This window comes from Setaria italica, chromosome V (genome assembly GCF_000263155.2).
Source record: "Setaria italica strain Yugu1 chromosome V, Setaria_italica_v2.0, whole genome shotgun sequence".
Taxonomy (NCBI): Eukaryota; Viridiplantae; Streptophyta; class Magnoliopsida; order Poales; family Poaceae; genus Setaria; species Setaria italica.
In genome coordinates, this window is record NC_028454.1 from 18,795,481 (window position 1) to 18,815,102 (window position 19,622).

Below are 19,622 nucleotides of genomic sequence, written 5' to 3' on the forward strand. Positions count from 1 at the left end.
TTAGGTTTAATAGATTTGTCTCGTGAATTAGTCATAGCTTATGCAATTAGTTTTATAATTAGTTCACAATTAGTTTTGCTAATTAAAACATCCGATGTGATCCGAACAAAATATTAATTCATGAATCCAAAACACCCCCTAAATATTATACAAGCGAAAACGAACTTACAACGATTTGGACTAAACGGTGGATCGCACACTTGTTGATTGATCTCTGAGCTTGACTTTTGTTCCAAGATCACTACTCCGAGGCAGAGTCTCTACAACTTTAAAAAAAAAAGAAGCGACAAAGCTTCGTAGTACCGACGTTTCGGTCCGCCCCATTCCGCACGATACCCTTCACTCTTTTTCTCGCGAGCCACCGCCGCCTTCCCAATTCCCATCCTCGATCGCGAGCAGCTCTACTGCCGCTGCCGCCCGCCCGCCACGCACGCGGTCCTGGTCCATCGCCCGGCGCCCGGCGCCTCCCCCCGTCGCCCTTTTCCTCCCGCCGCCACCGCCGCCCGCCAATCTAGAATCACAGCCGAGGCCGCCCTCTCGAGCAGAAGCCGCCACCCAATCGCGAGCGCCGTCCCGTCCACCGACACCGCTCCATCGCGAGCGCCGTCCCGTTCACCGACGCCGCTCCATCGCGAGCGCCGCCCCAGCCACCGACGGCGCGCCCCGTCGTGAGGCGTCCCCCTCGACGCCCCTTCGCGAGCAGGCGGCCGGACCCCGACGCGAGACGTCCCATGACCCACGCCCTCCGTCCCGTCCCGTTGATCGCGTCACCGTGCCGTCGACTGCGCCGTATTCCCGACCCCAGCTTCAGCCGTCGAATCCGCGCCATCGGCCATGCGTTGCTACGCCCTGTTCCCCGCCCTCGTGAGGGAGGAGGACGACCTGCGGGCGTCGGCGCGGCTGGTCCGGGTGCTCTCGGCCGGAGGAGACGAAGCAGTTCGTGCTCGCGCTACGCGAGCCGCGAGGAGGGTTGCCGCGGGATCGGGACGGCGGCGGCGGCGGCGGCGGCGTGATCTACATCCTCGCCACGCAGAACCTGACGAAGCTGTCCGCGTCGGACGCCGATCGCCTGATCAGGGAGGTGCGGCCGGGGGCCGTGGTCACCCAAGTCTTGCGCGCGGCCCTCGACGCCATCCGGATCGAGGAAGACTGCATGTCTGGTAGCGCCGGTGGGGGCGTGCTGGTGGTGACGTCGCCGTTCCAGGTGATCAAGAGGTGCGTCACGGAGAAGAGGAGTAATGACCAGTATGTTAAGGCGGCCGCCTGCCAGGTCCTGCAGGAGATCTTCGGGGTTGGGTTCTACGGCCATCTGCTGGCATTGCAGAGGAGGAGGCGGGTTCGTGCTTTCTCTTGCTTTAGTCTCGGTATGAGAAGGAATTGTAGTGCAATGGGGCAGGTAGCCGGAATTGCGTTCAGCTCAGCAATTACAGGCTAGCTGCTCGCTTCCTCACAGTACCACGGATGATGAATCAGGTTTGCAATTGCAGGCTAGCTGCTTGGTCCCAGGAATGCCACTTCAATTGTAAGTAAGGGTGGTAAAGGGTCCTCTAATTTAAACTAACAAATTGAATGGTCGGACTCAATAAGAGCCGGGCTATAAATTTATATAATTTTGAATTAAAAATAGATAGAGCTAACTTGAATTGTGAATGAGGCATGAGGGCCATGATCCATTACCACCTCTAATTGTAAGCCGTCGAACAAGCATTCACTCAAACAATTATGCTCGCCACAATTCTAGGACCGGAGTCGACACTGCAATGATTTATAAGGTTATCCAAATAAGCATTTGAATTTCGATTTTGATAATGGTAACGTTCTATTGTAGTGATGCATGATGCCCACATTTGTTTTTGGGTTGTTTCACTGTGGGTTTCCTATTAGTTTTGTTCAATCTAACTGGAAAATGGTGTGAAGTTTTATGTGTTTTGATCATTAGACATTGCGTCACCCTGATGAACAATTTTGACTATTGGAGATTCCACAGCATTGATGGACAGCACGGAGTCGGATGACCCTAGCGATTGGCTGCACAGGCCTGATCCATATATGCTATAAATGCTGGTGAGGTTATACTGCACCTATGAGCACATGATTTCGGTTGGGTTTCCTGTTACTGCAATTTTCTTAATTGAACTGATATTATTTTATTGCTTATAAAAAAATTGATTCATGAACAACGTGGAGTAGGATGACCCTTGCCATTAGCTGCACAGGGATGATTCATACCAGCCAGTCCAAATTTGTACAAGCTTCAATTCCATTTAATTAGACTAAATTATACTTTATGCAATATCATAATATGAGGAGCTTTGCTACAGAACTCATTTGTTTGCTCAATTATTCTAGAAAGAAGCCACTGGTTTCTATTGGAATAATGGCAAGTCATGGCTTATTTAAGAACGGTGGGATATCAGGTTGTGTCTATTACTGAAAGCTAGCTGTTTTTACTGAATGAGGGGTAATTGTTGACTTTGTATTGAGCTGGGAAGAACAATTGTACTTGTATGCATGCTCGGAGCTAATGTTTTCCTATATGCAGCTTGGTCAGCAGCACTACATACAGACATATATTTCTTGTGGTTTCAACTGTCAAAGGTATAATATGAATTTTGGAATATAGCTAAGCTGACTGCTTGCAGTTGAATTATGTGCAAAGTTGCAGCTTGTGATACGTATGTAGCTTAGCTCTCAAATGGAAATTTAGGTGCCTCGTCTTTGTTTACATTTCTGCTCATTGGGTCCTAGATTGGGCAAATTCATTGCTTACAACTGAACTTATTTGAGTTGACGTGCATAGGATAATTCATATAGATAGTACCAATCTGCTGAGCATAATTTGACCTTGTGCAAAGCTGGGAGTGCTCATCTCTACTTCTCTATCTCTATCTAAGTGCGGCTTAATATGGGCTTTAGTTGTTGATAAAATCATGATTTAGGAAACTATCATTTTTCTGTCTGATGAAAGTATCTGTTATCTTAAAAAAATTATGTTCATTCTTGGCTTCAGACATCTAGTTTACATTCGATCTAAGTCACTTATTTGACCCAACATACTTGTCTGATAAAAAAAGCAGCAACCTGTTCATTGTAATGTTTCTAAAAATGGCCAATTCTTTTTAGGTTGATTTCAGCACGAACATAGATTTAAGTTTTCTTTACTTTGATGCTCTTGAAGCTTAGTGTTTGAATATTTTACTCTGCACCTTCTGGCATGTAAACCCTCTAGGTATTCAATTTGAGACCAACTGTGAAGCTGGTGTTTTCTCCATGCTGTGTGGTTGCAATCAGAGGCTCAGAGAAGTTGTATAGGTCAGTATTACTTATCAATGGTACTATAGTAGATATTTGAGCAGTTCAAAATCCAAAATAGTATCTCATGTAGTTGTGATGTTAGGAACATTTCTGTTGCTTTTTCTGTTTTTTTTACTGAGAGCCATAACCTATAGACAAGTGAGTCTTGCTATATTTGTCAGCTATTACACGTCACTTAAACCTCTATTGGTCATGATGAATGTGATGGACTGGGGATTTGTCAGTTCTTTGAATAATGTTTTGACTTGTGTCTGTCACAGTAAAGATATACCACCTTCTCTTCAGGCAAGCAATGGTACTTTAACAGTGGTTTTCAATAATGGATGACATGATTTGTCTCATAAACAATCAATTGTTTCATGACGTCATTGACATAGGCATGTTAGAATATTATGTTGATAAATATAGTGATTTTTATTGAGATTTTGATATACATGCTTGAGATTTGGTGCGGCTGCTTAAGACCTAATCACGAGGGTTTTTGCTTGATTTTTTGGATGGTTTTGAGTTCCTTCCATTAAACTTCCTTCTGTACAAATTATATGTGCATTAGGCATAATATGTTCCATATATGCATAATGAAGAAATTATATGTGGCATTATCTCAATTGTGCATTTTAGTGTTCATTGTTCATTTTTGGTTGATAATACCATTAAAATTGATGCTCCTAGTAGCTTACAACATTATGTTGCTTCAAGATCAACTTAGAACATTAGAATGACATTTATCTATGATTTGTGTTACCCGTAGCAAGGTACGGGCACCATCCTGTTGGGGGGAAATATTATCGATCTCCCCAAGCCCATGGAAACAACAAAACGTAAAAGCCCAGGCCCACCTAAGGTGGCAAGATTGCCGTCGGCCCAATATGGGAGGGAGAGGCCACGTTCCGCCTCGCCCGACCCGGCGTCCCGGGGTCGGACATCCCCGACCCCTTGAAGACTAAACTCCGCCTCGCCCGACCCGGCGTCCCGGGGTCGGACATCCCCGACTCCTTGAAGACTAAACTCCGCCTTGCCCGACACAGGGGACCGGGGTCGGGAGCGCCCGACCCCCGCCGCAAAACTCCGCTTCGCCCGACCCTGGGCGCGGGGGTCGGACTCGTTCGGGCCCACAAGACAAATATCCACCTCGGGCGCAGATTGGAGGATCAGGGTGCTGATCTCGTGGGTCCCCCTATCAACCTCACCATAAATGCGCCGCGGCCCTGGCATGCAGAAGGGAGGTGGCGCCCCCAACGCAACCTGTCACGAGTACCCATGCGTGACTATGCGGCGCGAGCTGCAGTGGCCGCGGCTCCCTCTGGTTCGCCACAGGGTACTCATGGCCCGCGCCGTCTAGCACAGGAGGGCGTTCCGCTCGTTCTCGTGCCCCGCGCTCCCGATGATAGGGACGCGACGTCCGTGTCTCACAGGTGATCAGCAAGATAACATAATCGGCCATCCTCCCCGGCGGGCACGGATGCCAAGGCTGAACATCATCATCATGCTCGGCAGCAACGGCGACCGAAGAGATCATCGATAGGATCTTGGGGAAACCGCCTTCTCTCGACGGGCGTGCTGACAGGAGCCAGAGGCCGGAGCGAGGGGCGGCGGCCCTAGAACTTGGTCCCTCTCTTATGTTGTATTTTACATAGCTTTGCTTGTCTCTCTTACTCCCCTTGACACCCGGTCTCACCTGTAACCCCGGTGGCTCCCTTACGCTATAAAAGGAGAACCGGGGGCCTGAGATGGGGGGACTCTCGGAAGCAAACAAAACACACTCACACCCACTTAGAGCATCAGTGTACTACTAAGAGATTTGGGATTAGCTCCCTCTCTCGCACTCCTGTAACCCCTACTACAGAACCCCGCGTGGGCAACATGAGCAGCTCCCGATACTGGATGTAGGGCACTCCTTTGCCCGAACCAGTCTAACCCCGTGTCTCCCACGCCACCATCCGAAGCCTTACGCGCATAAAAGAAATTTACTAGTCTAAGTCTTGATCCGCTAATCTTGACAACAACAGTTGGCGCGCCAGGTAGGGGACCTTTGCGCGTACATCTTCGGCTTCAGATGGCCAGTCACGACGCCAGCTTCGCTCTGCGCTCCCTGATTCGCTTCGGGAGTCTGGCTTTCCTCACCACCTGGGAGGGGATCGAGTTGATCCCTCTCCTCGTCTTGCCCGCTTGCCCCACCATCCCCGGCTCCACCGCCAGGACAGCAGCGAGCGGCCAGGTGCGCGCTGGAGGGCCTTCCCCCGGGGGGCGGCTCTTCGGGCTACGCAATGCTGCGGTGACCGACCTACGGTCACCGCCTGACGCGGTCCATGACCGTGTCGCCCGCGAGCAACGAGCTCGCAGGCGTGGCGAGGACGATTTCCGACGCCGGCTCCGACAACGGGAGCCACCACCCCTCACGCGAGTGCTTCATGGCCGACGTACACTCCGAGGGGTCCAATGACGACGGCGTCGAAGGGAGGCAGAGGACTCCCCCACCGTGCGTCGCGGCTACGACTGGGGCCCTTGGCAAGGTCCCGGTGCGACCTCGGCAGCCGGAGGCGCGCGCGGCGTCCCGCCAGGAGGTCGAGTGCCCCCGCAACGAAGGCGGAGCACGACAACGGGCGCGCGACGTCCAGCAGCGCATCTGCGTGGACGAAGAACGCCCTCAGCTCTTCACTCGCGCCAGCCAGAACATCCCCGCCGCTGCAGCCCTACTCCGGCGACTCCCCGAGCTGGCGACGCCCGAGGAGTGTCGGGCGCGCCAAGAGGTGCACAACCTGCTCGAGTGCACCGCCGTCCAGCAGACGGAAAGCTCCGCATCCTGGCGACGCGGGCAAAACGCAAGCAGGGTAGCGCCCGATGCATCCCCGGAGAGGCGGGGGGAGTCTGTTCACCAGCCTCCTCCTAGGGCAAACCAGGCCGCACCCGCTCGACGGACACCACCGCCCGCAGGAGGCGGGGCTCGGTCCGTTCACCGATGTGTCGGCCCTATCCGCGACGCCCGCGACACCTTGGACGCGCGGAGGCGCTCCCGCGCAAACAGGGAGGAGGGGGTAGATCACGGCTGCCACGTCCACCGCGGCGGGCGCTATGACAGCGAAGAAGACTGCAGCCCGAGCCCCGACCCGGCGGGACCACGGGCCTTCTCCGCGCGCATCCTGAACGCGCCGTTTCCGCCGCGCTTTAGGCAACCAACAAATGTGGCCAAATACTCGGGGGAGACGAACCCTGGGGTATGGCTCAGCGACTACCGGCTTGCATGTCAGGCCGGTGGGGCGGACGATGACTTGTTCATCATCCGCAACCTTCCACTCTTTCTGGCCGACTCGGCGCTAGCCTGGCTGGAACATATCCCTTCGGGTCGGGTCCGCAGCTGGAATGACCTGAAGGAGATATTCGTGGGAAACTTCCAGGGCACGTACACGCGCCCCGGCAACTCCTGGGACCTCCGAAGCTGCCGCCAGGGATCAGACGAGTCCCTCCGGGACTACATCTGACGCTTCTCCAGGAAGCGTACCGAGCTCTCCAACGTCGTGGACGCCAACGTCATAGGGGCCTTCCTGGCAGGAACCTCCTGCCAGCCCCTCGTCCATGAGCTAGGGCGCCGAGGCCCGCGGACCATGGAGGAGCTCCTCAATATTGCCACCAACTACGCCTCAGGCGAAGAGGCCGTTGGAGCAATCTTCAATCGCTCCAAGGGCAAGGCAAAGCGGGAGGAGGATGCTGATGAGGGCACCTCCAACTGCCAGCAGAAAAAGAAGAGCAAGCAGCGGCGCGAGGCTCCCCTCGTGGCTACTGTTGAGCGCAAGCGAGGATAGCCGCCCCCAGAGGGCACCCCCGGCTTCTTCGACAAGCTGCTCGAGGGACCGTGCCCGAACCACGAGTTCCCCGTGAAGCACGCCTACAAGGACTGCAACCTCATGAAGAGGTACTTCGTAGGCAACCTGGTGAAAGGCGACCGGAGACGGAAGCCTAACGAGGAGAAGAAGGACGACAAGGAGAAGGAAGACGGCTTCCCCAAGGTGGACAGCTGCTTAATGATCTTCGGCGACCCGGCGGCGTACGACTCCAAGTGCCGTCAGAAGCTGGAGCGCCGCGAAGTCTACGCGGTCGAGCATGCGACACCAGCCTTCCTCGACTGGTCGGGATCCGCCATCACCTTCGACCGGTCCGACCATCCGGTACGCGTCTGACATCTGGGGCGCTACCCTCTCGTCGTCGACCCTATCGTCGGCACGACGCGCCTCACCAAGGTGCTCATGGACGGAGGCAGCGGCCTCAACATCCTCTACGCCGAGACCCTCGATGCCATGGGGATTGACCGCTCCCGCCTCCGCCTCAGCAAGGCGCCATTCCACGGCGTCGTGCCAAGGAAACAGGCAATGCCTCTCGGGCAGATCGGCTTGCCCGTCACTTTTGGGACCCCTTCCAACTACAGGAAGGAGGTCCTTACCTTTGAGGTGGTAGGATTCCGTGGAACCTACCACGCCATCTTGGGGCGGCCGTGCTACGCCAAGTTCATGGCCATCCCTAACTACACCTACCTCAAGCTCAAGCTGCCGGGGCCCAACGGGGTCATCACCATCGGCACGTCTTTCCAAAAGACGTACGAGTGCGACGTAGAATGCTGCGAGTACGCTGCGGCCATTACCTTCACAGAAGAATTGGCGGTCTAGCTCGCGGAGGGCGCCGAGAAACAGCCCGACTCCAAGCAGTCGGCCACCTCCTTCGAGGCCACCGAAGGCGTCAAGGAGGTCCTCCTCGACCCCAGCAGCTCCGACGGCCGGACCGTGCGGATTGGCGCTACCCTATCTCCCAAATAGGAAAGTGTTGGAGGTATGCCCTAGAGGCAATCATACAGATGATGATATTCCATTTGTATCCATGATTTGTATATTGTGTTCATTGAATATCCATTAAAGGCTACTTGAATTGATTTGCAATTATGTGAATTGTATGTGAAACTCTTTACTTGTATGGTTATTCTAAAGTTGTCCCTAGTCGGAGTTCATGTGAGGACACACATGAATATTAGACTAGCACATGTATTAGTTGATGACTATGTTTCACAAGTCACGGACATGGAGATGTTGAACTAATAATGTGGACACATGTGGAGACATGTGTTAGGACTGACCCAACACGAGAAGCAGTTCTCTCTTTAAAACAACATATACGCTTTGTCCTTAGACCTGAGATTGTCGCATGTATTCTAGATGTGGATCGACCTACTTAGGGGCTATCAAACGCTACACCGTAACAGGGTAGTTATAAAGGTAGTTTTCGGGTTTGTCAAGAAGCATGCTATGAGACATGGTCAATCAAGATGGGATTTGCCCCTCTCTGATTGAGAGTGATATCTCTGGGCCCCTCGAGTGATCGGATCTGAAAATGCATGGCCATGCTACGTACGGTTAAGAGTTAAACCTACAAAGGGATTCCGAATCACAGGATCGAGAAAGAGCGGTCGGCTTGAAGCTAGACCAAATATCGTGAGGCAAAGGGAATAGCATGTATATTATGTTGTTATGGTTTGTCTGATATGATCTTCATGTGCGTATAGGAGTTGGCACGTCTTGCTAGAGGCCGCTACCGACTATTGGACCGAGTAGGAGTACTCGGGCCATGTCTATGCGTATCCGAACCCATAGGGTCACACACTTAAGGGGCTGGAAGCCCAATTCAGATCAGATCCGAGTTGGATTAGGTTTAGGAGTACTAATGGGCCTCGGAACCAGAGGCCCATCAGGAACCTCTATAAATAGAGGGGTGGGGGCGCCCTAGGGTTTACACCTTTGGCAAAACACACCTGCCGCGCCTTCCCATGCCCTCGCCTGTTGCAACTCGCGGATCTAGCAGTCCGGCTTGCGATACTTCCTCCATGCACGTGTGGATACCTTGGAGGTGTTGCGCCTGCAGCACTTGGACGAGCCATCGACGAGCCGCCGACGAGCCACGACGAGTCGACGACGAGCCGCGGCACCGGAGGCGATCTTGCTGCACGTGGGAGCTGCTGGACGTGACGTGATCGACTACGTACGACTACGTTGATCGACTACATACGACTACGTGATCGTCTTCACTGCATCGACGCATATCTACATCTTCCGCACCAGTAGTGCGTCGAGTGGTAATCCCGTGATCCTTATACGACAGCTCTTCCTGGTTATACGCGGTAGAAATTTTTGATTTGCGCTAGTGTAGCCTACCTCGTATCCCAACAGTGGTATCAGAGCCGTAGCTGCTTAGTTTTGGATTCGGGATGTGTGCATATGGAGATATGCGAGTTCTCTGTTTGATCTATGTCCTGATTTCGTGCCCTTGCTGCAATCGTAGTGTAACGACATACTCCTACCGGTCGGTTTCCGCCATCGGAGTTAAGTGATACACGTAAATCCAGTTGCAGTGAGGGAAGATCAATATGATTGGTCAAATCGAAATCCAGGGTCATACGCCAGGCGCATTAGATGTGCAATAGTAGATGGGATCTACTGCCGGGGTCAGGATTTTTGCCGTATGCGTATGCTTCGGTAAATCAGCCGTAACTTTTCGGTACGATCTCGGATCGGGGCAAATTTTATATGAAAATTGATCTACAGAAAAAGTTACACATGAAATTCAACTACTTTGCCGTTTTCGGCGAGATTAGATTTCCCAAATTTGGCTTGGAAGATGGAGTTTCGGGCCTCCGAAGTTTGGAACGTTAGGACGCCTAACTCTGTTTTGCAGGATGTATGTATGTATCTTGTGATCAGTATGGCCCCCTTGTGTATGTGATGCATGTGTGTAACTCATTCGTGACCTGCGTGTCGTGCGTACGGCAACACGGCAGGAGCCATATGTGTTGTCACTTTATTGTATTTAATGGTCTGCGTACCAATCTGTGATGATCCAAGCAACTATGTAATCTTCATTACTAGATTCTTTACTAGCTATTAGGCGTAATAGCATGCTCTAGTTCTTGGAGGACTCATCACCAGAAGGATGGCGCACATGGAACATGGAGATGGAGATCACCATGGTGAACAGGTTCTATGGAGATGGAGATCACCATATGAAAATGGGCCATACTGTGTCACAAGCTGTGTGAATGCTATTCTGTTTATGTTTTACTTTCTGCATGCTGTGATGTTAGAAGTAGAACGATCCCTCACAAAGTTTAAGTTAGTATGCCCTCCCAACTAAAACTTGCACCGTCCCATGTCTTGTACAATTAGTGGTGGGTGTATGAAATTAGGGTGCCACTAGATTTCCTTGACTAGACGGGTTTGTGTCGGCTACTTACACGCATAAGGGTTGGTTTGCTTAACAAGGTTATCTTAACGGTTAAGGACCTTGGGGCATAAAGGTTGGGCGCCGAGACATAGAGATGTCACCCAACAACAGGAGTCATATGTGATATGATTAGCAAAAGTTGCTTACCGATCTACCTCGTTTGCTAGCGGTGATGCTAAAGCTCACTAGTGGACTTGTTAGTTGTGGATCCTGAATCACTAAGTTTCAATAGAGGGATATTGATTTTAGTGGGAGTAGATTCTGTTAAAATAGTTTAATGTAATTTGCTCTATCATGGATACGTTTGTCTTAGTGTATTTTGCATTACTTTTGTTGTAGATTAAATGGCACCTAGCAACACCACCGCATCGTTTGCTTTGCGTTCGGTCCTTGAGAAGGACAAGTTGAATGGAACAAACTACTCGGATTGGATCCGTAACCTATGCATCTGCTGCCGTTAAGGCTGCTTACAAGAAGGCATTTGATGCTAATCTTGAGGTAAGCTGCCTTATGCTTGCTTGCATGGAACCCGAGCTGCAGATGCAGTTCGAAACAAATCATGAGGCACACGATATGATCGTGGCGCTCAAGGACATGTTCCAGACACAGGCTAGGACCGAAAGGTTCAATGTGTCCAAACCACATGTAATCAAGATGGTTGGTTACACTCAGCGATTGGAGAAGCTGGGCTTCCCAATGGGCAAAGAGTTGGCCACTGACTTCATTCTTTCATCTCTTCCGCCTAGCTATGGGAACTTCATCTCGAACTACCATATGCATGGGACGGAGAAGGGTCTGAATGAACTGTGTGGTATGCTCAAGACAGCAGAGGTAGACATTAAGAAAAGCGCTAGTACAAGCCATGTGATGGCTGTACAGAACAAGCCTACCTTTAGGAAGAAGGGCAATTCTTGGAAGAAGAAGGGCAAGGCTGGAGTGTCCAAGCCAAACCCAGCGCCCAAGGCTAAAACTGGACCTGCTCAAGATAAAGAGTGCTTTTACTGTCATGAACTTGGTCACTGGAAGAGAAACTGCAAGCAGTACCTAGCTTCGTTGAAGAACGGCGGAAGTAAGAGTACTTCTACCTCAGGTACGCTTGTTGTTAATGTTATAGACAACATATTTCTCGCTGATACAGTTATTAATTCTTGGGTATTTGATATCGGATCGGTTGCTCATATTTGTAATTCGATGCAGGGAATGATAAGAAGTAGAAGCGTGGAAAGAGGAGAAGTTGATTTCCGCGTGGGCAATAATGCAAGAGTTGCTGCTTTGACCATCGGGACGATGCAACTCCACCTCCCGTCAGGATTTATTATGGAGTTGAATAATTGTTATTTTGTTCCTAGTTTAAGTCGAAACATTTTGTCTCCTTCATGTTTGATGAATGATGGTTATTCATTTGCGAGTGAAAATAATGGTTGTGTGATCTCTAAGAATAATATGTTTATGGCTTTTGCACCCATTGTGAATGAATTATTTGTTTTAAATCTTGATGGTTCACCTGTCTGTAATGTAAGTGCTAAAAGGCATCGGCCTAATGATTTGAGTCCTACCTACTTGTGGCATTGTCGTTTGGGTCATATAAGTGAAAAGCGCATGAAGAAGCTCCATTCTGATGGACTCCTAACTTCGTTTGATTTTGAATCATACGAGACATGTGAGGCTTGCTTGCTAGGCAAGATGACCAAGACGCCTTTCACAGGATTTCCTGAGAGAGCAGTAGACTTGTTGGAACTCGTACATAGTGATGTATGCAGACCAATGAGCACGACGGCTAGAGGAGGATTCCAATACTTCATAACTTTCACTGATGATTTTAGTAGATATGGCTATGTCTACTTGATGAGGCACAAGTCTGAAACCTTTGAAAAGTTCAAGGAATTTCAGAATGAAGTTGAAAATCAGCGTGGCAAGAAAATTAAGGCCTTACGATCTGATCGTGGAGGCGAGTATTTGAGCCACAAGTTTAGCAATCATCTAAAGAGTTGCGGAATTGTTCCACAACATACGCCGCCTGGAACACCTCAGAGGAACGGTGTGTTCGAGCGACGTAATCGAACTTTGTTAGACATGGTTCGATCAATGATGAGCCAGTCGGACCTACCGTTGTCATTTTGGGGATACGCTCTAGAAACAGCAGCTTTCACACTAAATAGGGTACCATCTAAATCCGTAGTTAAGACACCATATGAGATATGGACTGGAAAGGTTCCTAGTTTGTCTTTTCTAAAGATTTGGGGATGTGAAGTGTTTGTCAAGCGACTTCAGTCGGACAAGATCACACCCAAGTCGGATAAGTGCATTTTCGTTGGATATCCAAAGTAAACTTTGGGATATTATTTCTACAACCGATCAGAAGGCAAAGTGTTTGTTGCTCAAAACGGGGTTTTCCTAGAGAAAGAGTTTCTCAAAGGAGAAAAGAGTGGAAAGACAGTGCATCTTGAAGAAGTTCAAGATGAGCCGATCGGGCAAGAATCAATGAGTGATGCTAACGTAGCAGAACAAGTTGAGATACCCATGGCAAGAGAAGCACCGACACAACCACGAAGGTCAGCAAGGCTCCGCGAAATGCGAGAAATATTATTGTTGGACAATGATGAGCCTGCGACATATGCAGAAGCAATGATGGACCCAGACTCTGAAAAATGGCAGAGTGCCATGCAATCCGAAATAGAGTCCATGGGAGACAATCAAGTTTGGAACTTGGTTGACCCGCCTGATGGTGTTAAAGCCATAGAGTGCAAGTGGATCTATAAGAAGAAAAAGGACATGGATGGAAATGTTCACATCTATAAAGCACGACTTGTCGCAAAAGGTTTTCGACAAGTTCAAGGAGTTGACTACGACGAGACCTTCTCGCCCGTAGTGATGCTTAAGTCCATTCGGATTATTCTAGCTATAGCTGCATATTTCGATTATGAGATATGGCAGATGGATGTCAAGACAGCTTTCCTGAATGGAAACCTAGCTAAGGACGTGTATATGATACAGCCCGAGGGTTTTGTCGATCCGAAAAATGCTGGAAAGGTATGCAAGCTTCAGAGATCCATTTATGGATTGAAGCAAGCATCTAGGAGTTGGAACATTCGTTTTGATGAAGTGGTCAAAGGGTTTGACTTCACCAAGAACGAAGAAGAGTCTTGTGTTTACAAGAAGGTTAGTGGGAGCTCTGTAGTATTTCTAATCTTATATGTGGATGACATATTACTGATTGGAAATAACATTCCTATGCTTGAGTCCTATGCATTAAGATCTATAGAGATAGATCGAGAAGGCTTATAGGTTTGAGCCAAGATACTTATATTGACAAAGTGTTGAAGCGGTTCAGCATGGAAGAGGCAAAGAAAGGGTTCTTGCCTATGTCACATGCCATACATCTCAGCAAGACTCAGTGTCCTTCGACTGCTGATGAGCGGGATCGCATGAGTAGAGTGCCATATGCCTCGGCTATTGGATCTATTATGTATGCAATGATAAGTACTCGCCCAGATGTTTCATATGCGCTAAGTATGACAAGTAGACACCAATCTGATCCAGGTGAGAGTCACTGGACAGCGGTGAAAAACATTCTTAAGTACTTGAGAAGGACTAAAGATATGTTCCTCGTCTATGGAGGTCAGGAGGAGCTCGTTGTAACAGGTTACACCGATGCTAGTTTCTAAACCGACAGAGATGATTCAAAGTCACAATCAGGATTTGTGTTCACGCTAAATGGTGGTGTTGTTAGTTGGAAGAGTTCCAAGCAAGAGACGGTGGCCGATTCTACGACAGAAGCCGAGTACATCGCGGCTTCGGAAGCCGCGAAGGAAGGTGTTTGGATAAGGAATTTACTCATTGAGCTTGGTGTGTTCCCGAATGCATCCAGCCCATTGAATCTCTATTGTGATAATAATGGGGCAATTGCGCAAGCAAAAGAGCCAAGGAACCACCAGAAGAACAAACACGTAATGCGGCGATTTCATCTCATTCGAGACTTCGTTAACCGGGGTGAGATCAAGATATGCAAAATACACACGAATCTGAACATTTCTGATCCGTTGACAAAACCACTCCCGCAGGCTAAGCATGATGCGCATGTAAGAGCTATGGGTATTAGGTACCTCCTAGATTGACTCTAGTGCAAGTGGGAGACTGTTGGAGGTATGCCCTAGAGGCAATCATACAGATGATGATATTCCATTTGTATCCATGATTTGTATATTGTGTTCATTGAATATCCATTAAAGGCTACTTGAATTGATTTGCAATTATGTGAATTGTATGTGAAACTCTTTACTTGTATGGTTATTCTAAAGTTGTCCCTAGTCGGACTTCATGTGAGGACACACATGAATATTAGACTAGCACATGTATTAGTTGATGACTATGTTTCACAAGTCACGGACATGGAGATGTTGAACTAATAATGTGGACACATGTGGAGACATGTGTTAGGACTGACCCAACACGAGAAGCAGTTCTCTCTTTAAAACAACATATACGCTTTGTCCTTAGACCTGAGATTGTCGCATGTATTCTAGATGTGGATCGACCTACTTAGGGCTATCAAACGCTACACCGTAACAGGGTAGTTATAAAGGTAGTTTTCGGGTTTGTCAAGAAGCATGCTATGAGACATGGTCAATCAAGATGGGATTTGCCCCTCTCTGATTGAGAGTGATATCTCTGGGCCCCTCGAGTGATCGGATCCGAAAATGCATGGCCATGCTACGTACGGTTAAGAGTTAAACCTACAAAGGGATTCCGAATCACAGGATCGAGAAAGAGCGGTCGGCTTGAAGCTAGACCAAATATCGTGAGGCAAAGGGAATAGCATGTATATTATGTTGTGATGGTTTGTCTGATATGATCTTCATGTGCGTATAGGAGTTGGCACGTCTTGCTAGAGGCCGCTACCGACTATTGGACCAAGTAGGAGTACTCGGGCCATGTCTATGCGTATCCGAACCCATAGGGCCACACACTTAAGGGGCTGGAAGCCCAATTCGGATCAGATCCGAGTTGGATTAGGTTTAGGAGTACTAATGGGCCTCGGATCCAGAGGCCCATCAGGAACCTCTATAAATAGAGGGGTGGGGGCGCCCTAGGGTTTGCACCTTTGGCAAAACACACCTGCCGCGCCTTCCCATGCCCTCGCCTGTTGCAACTTGCGGATCTAGCAGTCCGGCTTGCGACGCTTCCTCCCTGCACGTGTGCATACCTTGGAGGTGTTGCGCCTGCAGCACTTGGACGAGCCATCGACGAGCCGCCGACGAGCCACGACGAGCCGACGACGAGCCGCGGCACCGGAGGCAATCTTGCTGCACGTGGGAGCTGCTGGACGTGATGTGATTGACTACGTACGACTACGTTGATCGACTACGTACGACTACGTGATCGTCTTCTGCATCGACGCATATCTACATCTTCCGCACCAGTAGTGCGACGAGTGGTAATCCCGTGATCCTTATACGGCAGCTCTTCCTGGTTATACGTGGTAGAAATTTTTGATTTGCGCTAGTGTAGCCTACCTCGTATCCCAACAGAAAGCGCGCTCGTCGACTTCCTCCGCGCGAACAGCGACGTTTTCGCGTGGAAGCCCTCGGACATGCCCGGCATTTCGAGAGAAGTCGCCGAGCACTCCTTGAACATCAAGGCTAGCTCCAAGCCAGTAAAGCAAGGTCTGCGCTGCTTCGATGAGGAGAGGCGCAAGGCCATCGGCGAGGAGCTCCAGAAGTTTTTGGCGGTTGGATTCATCAAGGAAGTGTACCACCTTGAGTGGCTAGCTAATCCTGTTCTTGTACAAAAAAAGAATGGGAAATGGAGGATGTGTGTTGATTATACTGTCTCAACAAGGCGTGCCCAAAGGATCCATTTCCTTTGCCACGCATAGATCAGATAGTCGACTCAACCGCCGGGTGCGAAACCCTTAGCTTCTTTGACGCGTATTCCGGCTACCATCAGATCGCGATGAAAGAGTCCGACCAGCTCGCTACCTCTTTCATCACCCCCTTCGCCTACTACTGCTACGTTAAGATGCCATTCGGCCTCAAAAACGCGGGGGCTACGTTCCAGCGATGCATGCTGAAGTGTTTCGGGGACCCCATCGGGCGGACCGTTGTGGCTTACGTTGACGACATCGTAGTCAAATCCAAAAAGGGAGACCAGCTCGTCCCCGACCTCGAACTAGCCTTCGAAAGGCTGAGGGACAAGCGTATTAAGCTCAATCTTGAAAAATGCATTTTCGGGGTTCCGAGGGGCATGCTGCTAGGTTTCATCGTCTCCGTGTGCGGCATCAAAGCCAATCCGGAGAAGATAGCAGCCATCAACGACATGGGGCCAATCCGAAATATAAAAGGAGTCCAGCGCGTCATGGGATGCTTGGCGGCTCTGAGCTGCTTCATCTCGCACCTTGGCGAACGGGGGCTCCCTCTCTATCGACTCCTAAAGAAGACTGACCGCTTCGAATGGACCGTCGAGGCCCAGGAGGCACTTGATCGACTCAAGGACCTCCTGACGAAGGCCCCGATCCTAGTCCCACTGACCGATGGTGAGCCCCTCCTGCTCTACATCGCAGCGACCACCCAAGTGGTTAGCGCGACCCTAGTGGTGGAACGAGAAGAGGAGGGACACGCCCTCAAGGTGCAACGCCCAGTGTATTTCGTCAGCGAAGTCTTGTCCGAGTCCAAGGCGCGCTACCCGCAGATCCAGAAGCTCATCTATGCCGTCCTCATCATGAAGAGGAAGCTGCGCCACTACTTCACCTCCTACCCAGTAACGGTTGTTTCGTCGTTCCCACTCAACGAAGTGATCTGGAACTAGGATGCCACGGGACGGATCACGAAGTGGGCGCATGAGCTCATGGACTAGGGCATCACCTATGCCCCCCGCACTGCCATCAAGTCCCAGGTACTCGCCAATTTTGTAGCAGAGTGGACGGAGATCCAAACACCATCGGCGCCGGAGAAGTAGGAGTACTAGACGATGTACTTTGACGGATCGTTGATGAGGGCTCGTGCTGGAGCGGGCCTTGTCTTCGTCTCTCCTCTAGACGTGTACATCAAGTACATGATCTGCCTCCACTTTCCTGCGTCCAATAATGTCGCCGAGTACGAGGCCCTCCTCAACGGGCTTCGCATCGCCATCGAGCTGGGCATCCGTCGGCTAGACTTCCGAGGTGACTCTCAGCTAGTCGTCGAACAAGTCATGAAGGAGTAGAGCTGCCACGACCCCAAGATGGCAGACTATTGCAACGAAGTTCGCAAGCTTGAAGACAAGTTCGACGGGCTGGAGCTCAACCACGTCGCAAGGCGTTTCAACAAGGCAGCCGATGAGCTGGCAAAAACAGTGTCCAGCCGACGGTGTCTTTGTCAGCGACCAGTTCAAGCCCTCAGTCTGTTGCCAAGAATTGGAGAGGGTCGGCGACGCGCCACCAGCTTCGGACTCGGGCCCCGACCTAGGAGAGCTCGGCAGCGCGCCACCTATCTTGGGCTCGGGCGCTGGCCTTGACAGGGTCGGCACCGCTTCGCCTGTCTCAGTCTCAGAAGCCGACCCCTCCGACCCCGTGGTCATGAAAATCGTTGCAGACCCCGCAGCAAGGGCCGACCCCCCGCCCGATTGGAGAGCCCCGTACCTCGACTACCTCGTCCGCGACACGCTCCCGGTGAACAAAACGGAGGCACGTACGGTTGCGCGTCGCACCAAATCCTTCATCATTATCGACCAAGAGCTTTACAAGAGAAGTCACACCGGCATCCTCCAGCGCTGCATCCCGATCAAGCAGGGAAAGACACTAATTCAAGACATCCACACCAGAGCCTGCGGCCATCACGCCACGCCAAGAACCCTCGTTGGCAACACCTTCTGGCAAGGTTTCTACTGGCCGGCAGGAGTCGCCGACGCCACCCATGTGGTCCGCACCTGCGAAGGATGCTAGTTCTTCGTGCGCCAAACCCATCTGCCCACGCAGGCACTCCAGACCATCCCCATCACGTGGCCCTTCGCGGTCTGGGGGCTGGATCTCGTTGGGCCCTTCAAGAAAGTGCCCAGGGGCTTCACCCACCTGCTTGTCGCCGTCGACAAGTTCTCCAAGTGGATCGAAGCACGACCGGTCGTGCAAATCAAGTCTGAGCAGGCGGTACAGTTCTTCACCAACATCATCCATCGTCTCGGAATCCCCAACTCCATCATCACGGACAACAACACGTAGTTCACCGGAAAGAAGTTTCTCCAGTTCTGTGATGACCACCACATCCGAGTGGACTGGTCGGTGGTGGCGCATCCCCGCACGAACGGGCAAGTCGAACGAGCCAACAGCATGATACTCCAGGGTCTCAAACCACGGATCTTCGACCGCCTCAAAAAGTTTGCCGGACGGTGGGTCGCAGGGCTCCCCGCAGTCCTTTGGAGTCTGAGGACAACCCCTAGTCGGGCGACTAGCTTCACCCCGTTCTTCATGGTCTATGGGTCCGAGGCCATCCTGCCCACCGACCTGGAGTACGGATCGTCGAGGGTCAAGGCATACGACGAACAAGGGAACCCAGGCATCACTCAAAGACGCACAAGATCAGCTCGATGAGGCACGCGATGTGGCCCTGCTGCACTCGGCCAAGTACCAGTAGGCCTTGCGACGCTACCATAGCCGCAAGGTGCAAGGCCGAGCCTTCAACGTTGGCGACCTGGTGCTCCGTCTCGTCCAGGATAACGGGGGTCGGCACAAGCTGATCCCTCCATGGGAAGGTCCCTTCATCGTCGCGCAGGTACTGCGGCCAGACACCTACAAGCTGGCAACACCCGACGGACAGATCTTTAGCAATGCTTGGAACATAGAACAGCTAAGGCATTTCTACCCCTAGTTTTCATTTCCAAGTTCTGTACATGAACATTTCTGTAAATTTAAAGATTTTTATGGAAAAAAGAATTTTGAGCTGGTTCCATTCAAGTTTCACGTCAAACTCAGAGATATCCGACCCTGGCTTCGCTTCAGGGCCGCATATATCTCGGGGGCTATCAGGGGCTCCGGCTCAAGCCACTTGGCACCATCTCAAAAATGCTTTCTCTTTCTGAGC

General features: G+C 50.8%; 1 long non-coding RNA gene across 2 annotated transcripts; it reads left to right on the forward strand.

Moving 5' to 3' along the window:
- The first annotated feature begins 332 nt into the window (after positions 1-332).
- LOC111257280 lies at positions 333-4,140 on the forward strand. 2 transcript variants are annotated; one of them, XR_002677707.1, is made up of 4 exons: positions 333-1,336; positions 1,988-2,064; positions 2,543-2,598; positions 3,230-4,140. It is a non-coding gene; the product is annotated as an uncharacterized LOC111257280 (long non-coding RNA). The 2 variants fall into 2 exon arrangements; XR_002677706.1 differs by having other exon boundaries at positions 333-2,064.
- The last annotated feature ends 15,482 nt before the right edge of the window (positions 4,141-19,622 follow it).